Raw genomic sequence first — 14,111 nt, 5'->3', positions numbered from 1 at the left:
CTCTTTCATTTCATTATGTCCAAGTGTTCTTGCATATAGTCATTTTCTAAACTGTATTTCTTTTAGACTGAGTTAGGGTTGCCAACCCCCAGGTCATGGCTGGAGATCCCCTGGGATTATTATTGATCTATAGGCAGCAGAGATCAGTTTACCTGGAGAAAATGGCTGCTTTGAAAAATAGACTCTAAGGCACTATACCCATTGAAGTCCCTCCCCTCCTCAAACCCTTTCTTCAGGTTCCACCCCCAAAATCTCCAGATATTTCCCAACTCAAAACTGGCAATCCTACAGATCTATGTGTTTGCTTTAAATCCCATGTTGTGGCGTTAATTTTTCTTTTTCTGAATTGCATCTAGCCAGTTCTGGAGAGACAGGTACAGTTATGTTCTTATGTTCTTACATAAATATTTGCATCAGATCTTTCACCTTGTAATGGGGCTCAGCAGAATTATCCAAACCACCTGAAGAAACATATTAGAAAAAGTGCAGTCTTATGATATATCCTACTATAAACCATCCCTCGTATTCCAAATTCCATTTTCAAAGATTTGTGGGGAATTTCATCCCATTACCAATGTTAATGCCTTATCTTTTCCAGTAAATTGTCTTATTCAGAGGCTATATTATCCTGTGTGGAACTCAAGATGGCTTACAATATAAATGATTAGGGGAGAAAAAAACATTATAAAACCCATAAAGGTCACAATTTAAAAACTCCAATTAGGACTGTCAATTAGGGATGAGCATGATCCAGTTCATGAATGAAAATTCATGATGAATTTTTTGGAGGTTCAGAGTTTGCAAACTGAAGAGCTGCCACAAATTTCCATGAATTTTAAAGCAGTCCGTGGTGGTTCATAAAGAGCAGAAAGCATGGATTAAAATGGCTCAGAGTAATTTAAACCCGTTCGTTCTGCTCCTTACCACTTTTTTGGGGGGGAAACCCCTGCATTCCACTCTCCACCAAAAATGGCTGGGAGCAGAAAGCAGGGGTCATGAACTGAAACGAACCAGTTTGGTTTGCATAAGAGCCTGCTGGTTTGGTTCATGGTTCGGTTCTTGGTTCAACCATGAACCACGAACTGAACATATCTTTGTGGTTCATGCCCATCCCTACTGTCAATCAGGACATTTTTTGTAACAGGAACTCCTTTGCATATTAGGCCACACACCCATGATCTAGCCAATCCTCCAAGAGCTTACTGTAGGCCCTGTAGGAAGAACGCTGTAAGCTCTTAAAGAATTTGCTACATAAGAGGGGTGTGGCCCAATATGCAAAGGAGTTCCTGCTACAAAAAAACCCCTGCTGTCAATAATAAACACTAAATCAGACAAATGAAGTCCTAAATAATTGTGGTTAACTGCCTCCTAAAGATCAACAATGATGGGGCTAGGCACACCTCTCTTGGAGCTCGTTCCACAGTTCCCCTCTTTTTTTATTCACCAGATGAACCTTTTTGATTGGTGGAAATGTCAGGAGATTATCCCTCTGCAATCTTAATCCCCAGGCAGGAACATATGGGAGAAGACAGTCCTTCAGATACCTTGATCCCAAGATATGTAAGGCTTTAAGGGACAAAAACAGCACTTTGAATTGGGCTCAGGAGCAAATCAGTAGCCAGTGTGGTTGCTGTAACATCGGGGTCATATGCTCCCACTAGCTAGCCCCAAACTATCAGTCTAGATGCAGATTTCTGCACTAGTGGAGCTTCTGAACAATCTTCAAGGGTAGCCCACAGTAGAGCAAGAGTTCAGTATAGATACAACTAAGGCTCGAGCAGACTGAATAAATCACTGTGGCTAGATCAGACTAAATAAAGAACCAGCCCAGCTGATCACATCATGAGGATTTTAGCATGCTAAATCCATCCCAGCAGCAGTAAGGAGGATTCCAACCATGCAGGAAATGGGGTTAAATTAGGTTTGCCTGCTCTACATTGGAATATACCTGAGCATTTTGGGGTGGAGCTTGATAAGGGTAGGGCTTTTTTTGGGGGGGGGGGTGGCCTCATCAATATACAGTGCCATAGAATCCAAAACAGGCATTTTCTCCAGGGGAATTGATTTCTATTGTGTGGAGATCAATTGTAATTCTGGGAGATCTTCAGGCTCCACCTGGAGATTGGCAAGCTTCAGTTCAATTTCACATGTCTTCTGAGTCCCTATTAAATTCTATCTACTAGGATAAGATCTTATGTCATCATCTGGCCTTTTTTGGCCTAACCTACCTCACAAGGTTGTTGTGAAGGTAAAATGGAAATGGAGAAGACAACCCTGCACTCCTTGGAGGGAGAGCAGGCTAGACACAAATAAACAGAGGTTCCCCCATGATTGGCTCTTTTTAAAATTACATCTACAAATATACTATGGACTGTATGAAATGTAGGGTTGCCAGCCGCCAGGTGGGGCCTGGAGATCTCCCGCTTTTACAACTGGTCTCCATCTGGCAGAGATCAGCTTCTTTGGAGAAAACGGCTGCTTTGAAGGGTGGGCTCTATGGCATTGTAGCATGCTGAGGCCCCTCCCCTCCCTAAACCCCACCCTCTTCCAGATCCACTCACAAAGTCTCCAGGTAATTGTGGCAGCCCTAAGTTGAGATGTGTCATTTCTTGCTTGACATCCACAGTTTGTTAATGTAATGTGACATTCTGTTAAGGGCTTGTAACTAAGAGATGGCTCTTGGTTCCTTGGGAAAGGCTGCCATGAAGAATCAAGCTGTGGCTACCTACCTGCTCTGCCCTCCTCCCCCTCTCCATGTCTGTTGATGGCAAGTAGATTGGGTTAATTTTTTTTAATTTATTTTATCAAATTTATATCCCGCCCTCCCCTGACGGGTTCAGGGTGCCTACCAACAGTTAAAAACAGCAGAAATATTAAAAACAGAACATGCAATGAAATAATTTCCATAAATTTTACAGTCATTAAAAGTCCAAGGTGCACGTTGATGTTCTGGTTATTCTGATGTTGTGGTTTCAATTATATTGGTTCAGTGAGATTGTCGGTGCTGTGGAATAATAGTCACCACCCCTTAACCATTGAAAGCGAGTTTGAACAGTTCGGTCTTACAGGCCCTGCGGACCTGTGGCAGGTCCCACAGGGCCCTCATGTTTTCGGGGAGGGCATTCCACAGAGCGGGGGCTATTACTGAGGACACTCTGGCGGTGGACAATCTAGCTTCTTTTGGTCTGGGGATCTTAAAAAGATTTTGGGACCCCCCTGGGGTATGTATGTTCAGGGTAGGGTTGCCAATCCCCAGGTGGGGGCAGGGGATCCCCTGGTCTGGAGACCCTCCCCCCGCTTCAGGGTCATCAGAAAGCGAGGGGAGGGGAGGGAAATATCTGCTGGGAACTTTGTTATTCCCTATGGAGATGTATTCCCATAGGAAATAATGGAGAATGGATCTGCGGGTATCTGGGGCTTTGGGGGGCTGTTTTTTGAGGTAGAGGCCCCAAATTTTCAGTGTAACATCTGGTGCCTCTCCCCAAAATACCCTCCAAGTTTCAAAAAGATTGGACAAGGGGGTCCAATTCTGTGTGCCCCAAAAGAAGGTGCCCCTATCCTTCATTATTTCCTATGGAAGGAAGGCATTTAAAAAGCGTTCAGTCCCTTGAAATGTGATGGCCAGAACTCCCTTTGGAGTTCAATTATGCTTGTCACACCCTTGTTTCTGGATCCGCCCCCAATGTCTCCTGGCTGCACCCCCAAAGTCTCCTGGCTCCACCCCCAAAGTCCCCAGATATTTCTTGAATTGGACTTGGCAACCCTAGTTCAGGGTTGTTCAGCATGTGGCATTTGATGACTGCTTGTTGTTATTTTCAATCTTACAAACCACTTAGAGTTTGCATTGAGTGGAGAAAAGTCCCATGTTCAGCAGTGGAAAAGCTAGCTGAACTAACTCATTGGATATGCTAGTATATTTCATATAGGGCTGGAATTTCTAGAACATGCTGAAACTCAAGAGTAGGAGGTAATAACCGACAATGCCAGAGTTTCTTACCTTTGGTCCTTCTGTGTTTCTGATGTACTGGAGTCCAAGGAGATGGTGCTGCTGTATCCTTCCCTCTAAATTCCCCTCTTTCTTTAGCTTCCCTTTATATAGTGCACTTGAATTGTGAGTTCTGGGAAGTCTTTGGCAAAACTCCCACTAACTCTAGAGGGATGAGGGGCTTTTAAAAAACTCTGAAAGATTCAAATTAAACTGTGTGTGTGTGTGTGTGAAGGTAATAAGCACATCTGGGATCCAGCTCCTTGGACTAGTTCTCTGTCAAGACTGTGGTCACAGCTTAGGTTGTGTAACTTTGGGTTCTTGGGAGGTCAGTGGTGATTAATAAAAACAAGTTATTATGGTGGCTGTTCTGATATTCTCATTAAACAACCATCACCTGGTCATGGTTGACATTGTGTTTTAGCCACTGAAATGACAGATGTAGCCAGAAGTCATTTTGTAGAAAAAGAGGTGCCGGAGCTCATTTGCATAACATTTGCATTTGCCACACACCCCTGACATCAGCACCCACCTTAAAATGCTTCTTGAATTATAACTGTCATAATCAAACCTTACTCCCATCATACGTATTAAATTACTTTTTCCTATGTGGCCACAGTGGCATGAGGAAGATTTCCATCTGTCTGCTTTATATATTTTAGTTATTTTCCCAATTTTTATGAGGGAAAATATTGGAAAGTTTGTCAAATCTAAAAGTGTTCAGCGAAATTCTCATAGGGAATGAACAACGGAGTCCAGAAGCAAGTATTTTTTTTGGGGGGGGGCAGATAAGAAAGAAAGAGAGCACAATAAAATGTAGACCTTCCGGAGCGACCCTCCTGTGGGCTCCTGGCCAAAACAAGGCCTGGTTGTAGCTGAATTTACTGGGTATCAGGGCAGCAATCTTGTGAGCATCTGACACACTGAACCTAAGACTCTACAGGGTTATCAGAAACGGCAGTGAAAACTGAGCCGAGCCCTGGCCTCCCATTCTAAATCAGCAGGCTTCCAGAAGGTTCATGTAGTGACAGGCAGTGCTTTAAACTAAGGGTAGCCACACAGCCTGTTATGATCTGAGGGATCAGGTTTGTTTAGAACTGTAAACTTTTTCTTCAGTTCCTAGATCTTCTTAAGGAAGGAAGTGTAAAAACTTGGGCTTGCTGCTGTGAGGTAAGCTTGGTGGGGAACAAGTAGAATATGAAGATTGCTGAGGCAGGAATTTGATCTAAATAGCAAAGATTTATTTACAGGTGGTTTTAAAAGAACAGATCAGCAACATGAGTCTCCAGATTGTCGAAGGAGAAATCTGATTGAGGCACATAAATTCAAGCTAGTTGTGGCTTCAGAATGTGGCATGAATTCTCTTTAATAGGTATGGCATGAACCAGTGGAAGTTCATGATGAATTTTGGCTGGCTGAGAAACTGAAAATCTGGATTTACATGGATTTTAAAGCAGTTCATGGGCAGTTCGTGGCAGTTCATGAAGGGCAGAAAGCAGGGGTTTAAATGGCTCGGAGACCTTAAAAATCCCTGCTTTCTGCTCCCCACTAAAATGGTGGGTGCAGACAGGGCTTTAGCCAGGATTTCAAATTTGGTGGGGCACATAGACACGATTTTGTTTGGGGGGTGGGGCTAGTGGGCTGCCTCCCCACAGCAAAAAAACAAACCAATGCCATGCTGCATTCCTAAGAACTTCCCACAGCATCCACATTGCAGAGGCATCAAAGGGCCACAAACCCACCACCCACTCCTCCCAGACCACCTTCTGCCCTCTGGGCCAGCGAGGGGCTCATTCTCTGTGGGGAGGGGAGAACAAGAGACAGCCACAACCAGGAAAGAAGCCTGGGCTTCAGGGCCCCCACCCACCAGCAGACCAGCTTGGCAAGTCTGGGACAGGAAGGAGAGGGCCTCTCAGCTGCAATGGAAGTCGGGGGTGGTTAGTGGTGGGGCTGGGGCCCTGACCCCAATATTTAAATGTTAGGATCAGGAACTCACAGGAACACAATTCCGGCTGTCTTGGCACCAGGGGGTGTGGCCTAATATACAGATGAGTTCCTGCTGGACTTTTTCTACAAAAAGAGCCCTGCTCATCCCTACTCTTTAATGGCTGCCAGTACAAATAGACTTTCACTGACTAGCCACTAGGTTGGTTCCTTTCACACGCCCAGGATTCCATTCATATCAGCCTGCCTGTTCCCAAGAGTTAGACTAAATGCTATGAAGTCTTGTTACCAGAGAAGGCATCACAATCAGGTATTCTGCCGTCTCCCAGAAGCAGGCTATTCTTCCATGCTACCAAGCAGGGCTACCCATAAAACTGTCTGCTCTTTTGCTGACGCATCCAAGGCTTTTTTTGTAGCAGGAACTCCTTTGCATATTAGACCACACCTCCTGATGTAGCCAATCCTGCCGGAGCTTACGTTAGGCCCTGTACTAAGAGTCCTGTAAGCTCTTAGAGGATTCGTTACATCAAGTGGGTGTGACCTAATATGCAAAGGAGTTCCTGCTTCAAAAAAAGCCCTGGGTATACCCAAACCAGGCCTCGGATTCAGTAGGAGCACACAGGAGCGTAGCTCCTGAACCTTTCTGAGGGTTCCTCCTCCTCCTTCTCACCATACTAGGGTTGCCAAGTCCAATTCCAGAAATATCTGGGTACTTTGGGGGTGGAGCCAGGAGACTTTAGGGGTGGAGCCAGGAGACACTGGGGTGGAGCTAGGGGGGAGGAGGGAGGAAACGGCTCCAAGGAGCGTGGCGAGCCACCCCACCTCGGAGCGGGCGACGCCGCTGCGCGGCTGCCGCCTCTTCTCCGCTCACCATAGCTGCTCCTCCAAGATGGGCTCAGAGCAGACAATGGGCTTGCCCGGGGGAGCGCCGAGTCTCTCACTCACTCACTCGCCAGCCAGCTGGTGGCACGCAGGGTGGGAGGGCGGGGCTTGGCTTCCTGCAGCTGCGGCGGAGCCCTCGAGAGGGCGGGGCGGGCAGAGAAAGAGAGAGGAGGGGAGGAAGGAGAACAGGGAAGGAGGAGCCATGGCGGTGGCAACCCGGCTGGGGAAACCTGCTGGGGGTTGTTGCCTGTGAAACGTCGCCGTTGTTACTGAGTCGCTTTCCTTTCCCCAGCCATACGGTGTCTAGGAAGTGGAAGGACTTGAAACGGTTGCTGCACATCTCCCCCGTCCCACCACACACCTTTCTGCAGGGCTGAACACAGCCTTACACGGCCGCTGCCATCCTGATCTTTCTCGCCTTGCCCAGCACATAAAAGACTCCCGCCACTAACCACTATCTCTGTTGATGCTCCGTTCTCTGTCAGCCTGAGCCCATCTCGGAGGAGCAGCTACGGTGAGCGGAGAAGAGGCGGCAGCCGCGCAGCGGCGCCACCCGCTCCGAGATGGGGCGGCTCGCCACTAGGCTTCCCAACCCTCCCACCCTGGCGGGGGACCTCAGGATTTCCAGCCTCTTCCCCCGCTCCCCCCAAAAAACGGAAGTGGGGGGAGGGGGGAAACGGCGCCAAGGAGCGTGGCGAAGCTGCCCCATCTCGGAGCGGGTGAAGCCACTGCGCGGCTGCAGCCTCTTCTCCGCTCACTGTAGCTGCTCCTCCGAGATGGGCTCAGGCTGACAGAGAACGGCGCCGTTTCCCCCCCTCCCCCTGCTTCCATTTTTTTGGGGAGCGGGGGAAGAGGCTGGAAATCCTGGGGTCCCCCGCCAGGGCGGGAGGGTTGGGAAGCCTACACCATACCCATTGAATAGTAGGTGCAGCTGCATCACAATCCTTGGATGAGTCCCACCACCTATTTTTCTACAAAGTGACCCCTGACCCAAACTATCTCTGCACTTTCCCTGAGATAGATTTGATTAACTATTGATCTGTTTCTTTCTAATAATCTATCCCTCATTGCAAGGTGATTAGATGCTGGAGCAGCACTCCCATAGGTTCAGGGCAGAAATAGCTGAATGGCTTTTTGAATAAAGGAAATTTCCAGATCCCTCTGGATTTTACCATAGAGTAGGTGTTAGGTCTCTGTTGGAGATTAGGCCCAAGTGCCAACATATCTCTTCATATTTGTTAGTAAGAAAAGGTGGGGAACCAGACAGGGCCTTAGGGGAACAGGCTAAGAAATAATTTTCAACATAACAAAACAATTCAGGAGAAATATGGAAAAAGAAAGTAAAATGTGAGCCAAGGGGAAGAGATGTCAGGTTGAGGTGACTTCATATGAAATTTGAAGCAGATGTGAAAGCTACTCTTTGGGCATGATAACAATAGTAGGAATTTCAAGAGAAACAAAATGGTCCCTAATAGATTTAGCAGTTTGGAAGGGTGGGTGGGGGGAGAGCAGAACATTTATCGTAGTGAAATGTTCCTTAATGCCATATAATGAAAGCTTGAATAAGTTGATGGACTAGTTTTGATATGAGTATATTAGATTTTAAGTAATTTAATTTAATATCTGCCGAAACAGGCTCAGGGTGGGTAACAGCATAAAACATATACATTAGCTTTGTTAAAACATAAAAAATTATCGGTAAGACAATTTACAATACAACATAGTAAGAGCCAGATGGCTATGCACCTTAAGTCTGCTCAGCCAACTAATGGTAACTAAATTTACAAGCATTTGACATAGTAAATAGTATAGACACAGTCTGGGCCAACATATAGCAGGAGGGGCAAAGCAGATTATGCAAATATCCAGACCTTCGGTGAAGGGCTTCACCAAAAAGCCTAGCAGAAGAGCTCCATCTTGCAGACCCTGTGGAACTGCAGAAAATCCCGCAAGGCCTTGATCTCCATGGGGAGCTCATTTCACCAGGTTGGGGCCAGAGTCAAAAAGGTCCTGGTCCTAGTAATAGCTAAACGGGCATCTTTTGGACCGGGTCTACCAGTTAACAATGACCAAATAGTTGGTTGAATTTTGATTTCACTCTAGGGTTGCAAGGTCCAATTCAATAAATATCTGGGGACTTTGGGGGTGGAGCCAGGATACATTGGGGGTGGAGCCAGGAGTTAGATTGTGATAAGCATAACTGAACTCCAAAGGGTGTTCTGGCCATCGCATTTAAAGAGATCACATTTAAAGGGATGAGAGAGAGAGAGAGAGAGAGAGAGAGTCAGGACACATCCTGCCAAGCTTCTTTCCCACCCTACCAGGACATTATTTCTTCCGTCCCTGGCTGCACTTTGTCCGGAATGCTGCTCTGATCCAACCACATTTTTACATCCTGGCAGCTTCCCTGCCACTCAAGAACTGGTTTCAGGTCAGGAGTCTATCTTCTGAAGCCAGTTTCCCAATTGGTAGTTCTCTATTTTGTTCTAAAAGTGTGGCCATCTTGATTTCATATATCATTTAGGGTTGTTAGTCTTGAGAAATTCTTGGCAATTTGGGGCAGTGTCTGGGGCATGGAGGGAACTCAGGACAATCCTATCTAACTTGGTACTTTGATTCTTATGGTCCATTTGCAGTCTTGCCTGTTGGAATAAAGTCCAGGTGAGGATGAGTTGACTGTGACCGATTCCCCACTAGCCTTATGCCGCTCTCACTCTCCTCTTCTCTGTGGGGCTTCCGTCGGATTTCACACTATCTGCCCCAGGTCTGCAACTCACTTTGCCTTTTTTGCGCAGCAAACAGAAACCGGGTTTTAGAGGATCTTGTTTGCTGCATGAAAAAAGTGGAGTGAGTTGCAGCCCCGGGGCAGATAGTGTGAAATCTGACGGAAGCCCTGCGGAGAAGAGGAGAGTGGGAGCAGCATAAGGCTAGTGGGGAATCGGTCCCAGACTGTTCTAATAGTCCATAGCAGAGCACAGGCTTGAGTCTGGACGGATGTTCACTCAATTTGATTATACCATTTTATCGCCTTCTTGCTTGGCTGCAGCTATTGAAGGATGGCACAGCTCTGTGAACTTTCTTATCCGTGGTGTTGTGCATGTGATTCAGTGAAGAGATGTAGGTTGCTAGTTCCTGCCTGGCTCATTGGAGCCTCTAGGACTGAGTTTGGGGACACTGAAACAATGGGAAGCAGGATTCAACTCTTCACGTTCCTGGACCTACAGCAAACCCCCTGCTGGTTCAAATGGCCCAATGACGTTCTAGCGTGGGAACCTGAGCTGTATATAGTTGGCCCCATTGGCCCCATTCTACAATCTTAGTTTAACCATTGCTATGCTGTGTCACTAATAAAGAGCTTTTATCACTATGCTATGAGTCTCCTGTTGCATCTGACCCAGTAATTTACACATGGAGATCAAAACCTAGCAAATAAAATTACAGCACTCTGAAAGAGGAGGTATTCATTAATTCCTTCTGAAGTATCCACATTATGGATTTGCTGCAAATAGGGATGCCAGCCTCCAGGTGGGGCAAAACGGAACAAAAACATTGTGTATTATAACACTAATAAGTGCATAAAGTTATTTTAACTCAGGTATACTCATTCATTCACAGTACAAATAACAAGCACACAGGGCCAGCTCTATAGGGCATAGCACCCCAGGCAGCCTTGCTGCCCCCCCGCCCCCCCCCCCCGCAGTGCTGCCTCCTCCTCCCTCCTGCCTCCTCCTCCCTATTTTAATGCCTGCAACCGCGGTACAGCACCGCGTTACGGGACTCTTGAAAGGCCTCTTCCTCCCCCCCCCCGCCAATCACCTGATCAGTGGGTAAAACCGCATCAGTGGGTAAAACCGCACCTATGCCAACACCCTGGCCTGCTCACAATCAGCGCAGGGGCAGCAGTAGTGGTGGGAAGGATGAGCAGCTCATCCTTCCCGCCACTGCTTCTGCCCCCGTGCTGATCATGAGCACCCCGGAGGGGTGGCATAGGAGCCGACAACCTCTGGTACAGTTTTACCCGCTGATCAGCTGATCGACGGGGGGTGGGGGTGGGGAGAGGCCTTTCAAGAGCCTTGGAACGCAGCACTGTACCATGGTTGCAGGCATTAAAATAGAGAGGGAGGGAAGAGGAGGCTGGGGAGGCAAACAGGCATTTGCCTAGGGGGCTGGGCAGTTGGGAGGCCGAATTGGCACCCCCTCCCTGCTGGCGCCCTAGGCAATTGCCTAGTTTGTCTTCTGGGCGAGCCAGCCCTGGAAGCACACATATATCTAACAACACACTAAAGAGTCACAATCCCCATCTCTGCTGCATCGTAGGGCTTCTTGAAGGTCTCAGACATTTCTGGTACACAAGAGATAGACGGATCAAAGTCTAACCTGAAAATTCCTCAATGGCTCATATGCAGACATCTCAGGTGTGATGACATGCACCCTAGGTTAAAAATTCTGCATGTTTCAAGAGAATCCCTTCTTCTGGCCACCCTTTGTTTCAAATTGGAACTACTGCTCAGCAATTTCATCGGCGTCAGTCAAACCAAATATGTAGGCAATATAGTTCTCAATGAATGATAGCCCCCAGGAATAGCAAAAGTGTTCTCTCCCTTGGCCATTCAAATTCTCTGTTCCAAGCACTAAAATGTATCACTGAAATTTACTTGCAGTGGGTGTGCCAGTGGAGATGCAGCCCCCTGCAATGGTGGGGGTGGCTCCCTTGCTGGGCAGGAGAGTCAGCCCTGCCTGGTAATTATGTTTTTGGGGCAGTGGGAAGGTGGGTCCAGGGAAGCACAACCAACTGAAACTATGCAAGTGGCTCCTTGGCCTCGGGCAGCGTGGGTGGGTTGGCATGTTTCCAGTGGAGGAAGGGTTGGCCTGGGGAGGCACAGCTACCCACAACTGAATGGGTGACTCCTGGGCAGGGTGGGAAGAAGAAGACCGTAGATTTATACCCCGCCCTTCTCTCTGAATCAGAGTCTCAGAGTGGCTTACAATCTCCTTTATCTCCTTCCCCCTGTGAGGTGGGTGGGGCTGAGAGAGTTCTTACAGCAGCTGCCCTTTCAAGGACAGCTCTGCGAGAGCTATGGCTGACCCAAGGCCATTCCAGCAGCTGCAAGTGGAGGAGTGGGGAATCAAACCCGGTTCTCCCAGATAAGGGTCCGTGCACTTAACCACTATACCAAACTGGGAGGGTTGGCCCTGCCCAGTTATCATATTACAAGCAGTGGGAGGGTGGACCCAGGGAGACAGAGTCACCTGCTCTAGGGGTGGCTCCCAGGCCCTGTCATTGTGACAGTAGTGGGTGGGCACAGGGAAAAGCAGCCACCCAGAAGCATGCAGGTGGCTCCCAGGCATAGTATGAGAGGGTTGGCACTGCCCAGTAATCACTATGGTAGTCTGCAGAGGGAGGGAGGGAGGGGCTGGGTGGAAGCAGGAGTGCGGGTGGCTCCCAGGCCTAGGAAGGATGGGCAGGCTTTTCCTACCTGGTGCTGTTCCATTGGGCAAAGGATTGTCTCATCTACATACTCCTGAACCCACGCCTGTCATCTCTCCAAAAAGCACTTTCCTGGGGCACCTTATTTGAGGGTCCATAACTTCAACCCCACAAATCCAATCTTCACATAACTTGTGGGGCACGTGGAGGGGTATCCTGGAGAAGTACAGTGAGTTGATTGCCTCTAGCTCACCAACCTGGAGTCCATACACTCCTGAACTCTGCACCTGACATCTCCCCTGTTATGTATTGAACATAAGTGATCAGGCCGCATGGCGATTGCTACTGAAGGCAACCCCTGGGTCCCTGGATGGAGCTCGCCAGTCGCCCCGCCCATCAAGATCTGTGGCAGGAAGTTTGACCGACCAGGATTGGCCTGGTCGGATGAGGGGGCTGTTCCAGGTAATGTATATAAGCGGGGCCCGGCCCGCGTGTTCTCTCTCTTGTAATGTGCTACTGAATAAACCATGTTGCCTTCAAACCGTATCGGTTCCCAGTACATTACATTCCCGAAAAACACTTTCCTGGGGTGCCTTGTTCGGGGGTTTTTAACTCAGTCCCCTAAAATCTAATCTTCACCAATCGTGGTGGGCAGGTAGAGGAGAGCCAGCTGGAGATGCCCTGTAATTTGGGAGCCTCTAGGACCCTGAGGTAGGCAAATTCCTGGACAAACCAAATCAGGATTTCCTGGTCTGTGCACATCCCTAAACTGAAGTATAAGTGCCTGAGGAGAAATTATTATGTGTGAGCTATGGAAGAGTTTTCCACATTTCAATGAGAGCTTTGCTTAAACCACCATTCCACAGAAAGGCAATTGGCCTCCAGAACACTTCAGGGAAAAAAGGGTTTTATGCACCAACTGGGTTTCTTCCTTAGAATATATGTAATATTGCTGTTGCTGCTGCCAAATCCCAGCTGCTACAATTGGGTTTTTTTTTCTTTTCCAGCAACTCACTCGGGAAAGGAAAGCTGTCCTGCTCCAGGACCCTGAAGCCTTCCATGAAAAACTGAGTTCAACTGCAATTTTCTATTGGCACATTTCCACTTTTCCTTGGGATGATTGGAAAAAATGATTAGGGGAAAAAAGATATTGGTTTGCAGTTGCAGCTCAGGTCTGAGAACTGGGGTTGGGGGGATGGTTTCTTGTAGGGTTGCCAATCCCCAGGTGGGGGCAGGGGATCCCCCAGTTTGGAGGCCCTCCCCCCACTTCAGGGTCGTCAGAAAGCGGGGGGAGGGGAGGGAAATGTCTGCTGGGAACTCTGTTATTCCCTATGGAGATTTATTCCCATAGAAAATAATGGAGAATTGATCCGCGGGTTTCTGGGTTTCTGGGGGGGGTGTTTTGGGGGTAGAGGCACCAAATTTTCAGTATAGCAGCTAATGCCTCTCCCCAAAATACCCACCAAGTTTCAAAAAGATTGGACCAGGGGGTCCAATTCTATGAGCCCCAAAAGAAGGTGCCCCTATCCTTCATTATTTCCTATGGAAAGAAGGCATTGAAAAGGTGTGCCGTCTCTTTAAATGTGATGGCCAGAACTCCCTTTGGAGTTCAATGATGCTTGTCACAGCCTTGATCTTGGCTCCATCCCTAATGTCTCCTGGCTCCACCCCCAAAGTCTCCTGGCTCCACCCCCAACCCCCCCAGATATTTCTTGAATTGGACTTGGCAACCCTAGTTTCTTGCCACCAAAGGTAAAGAAGGAAGGTCAATTTAGCTTTTGGAGCACTTTTCCCACAGCGTGTATAGTAAACAAACAAGAAACAGAAACAAGTAGGAGGAAATGGCATTACCGGGAGAGGACAGCAGGATCT

The 14,111-nt window shown here is 47.9% G+C and overlaps 1 protein-coding gene across 1 annotated transcript in view; it reads right to left on the bottom strand.

Annotated features, from left to right (window-relative positions):
- The window catches only part of LOC132585758 (IgGFc-binding protein-like), a 43,539-nt gene that overhangs the window by 27,391 nt on the left and 2,037 nt on the right, over positions 1 to 14,111 (bottom strand). The gene's annotated exons all lie outside the window — the stretch shown is intronic.

The sequence above is a fragment of the Heteronotia binoei genome, chromosome 17 (assembly GCF_032191835.1).
Source record: "Heteronotia binoei isolate CCM8104 ecotype False Entrance Well chromosome 17, APGP_CSIRO_Hbin_v1, whole genome shotgun sequence".
NCBI classification, from domain to species: domain Eukaryota; kingdom Metazoa; phylum Chordata; class Lepidosauria; order Squamata; family Gekkonidae; genus Heteronotia; species Heteronotia binoei.
Note: the sequence above shows the minus strand (reverse complement) of the source record. Positions and strands in the feature narration are given on the sequence as shown.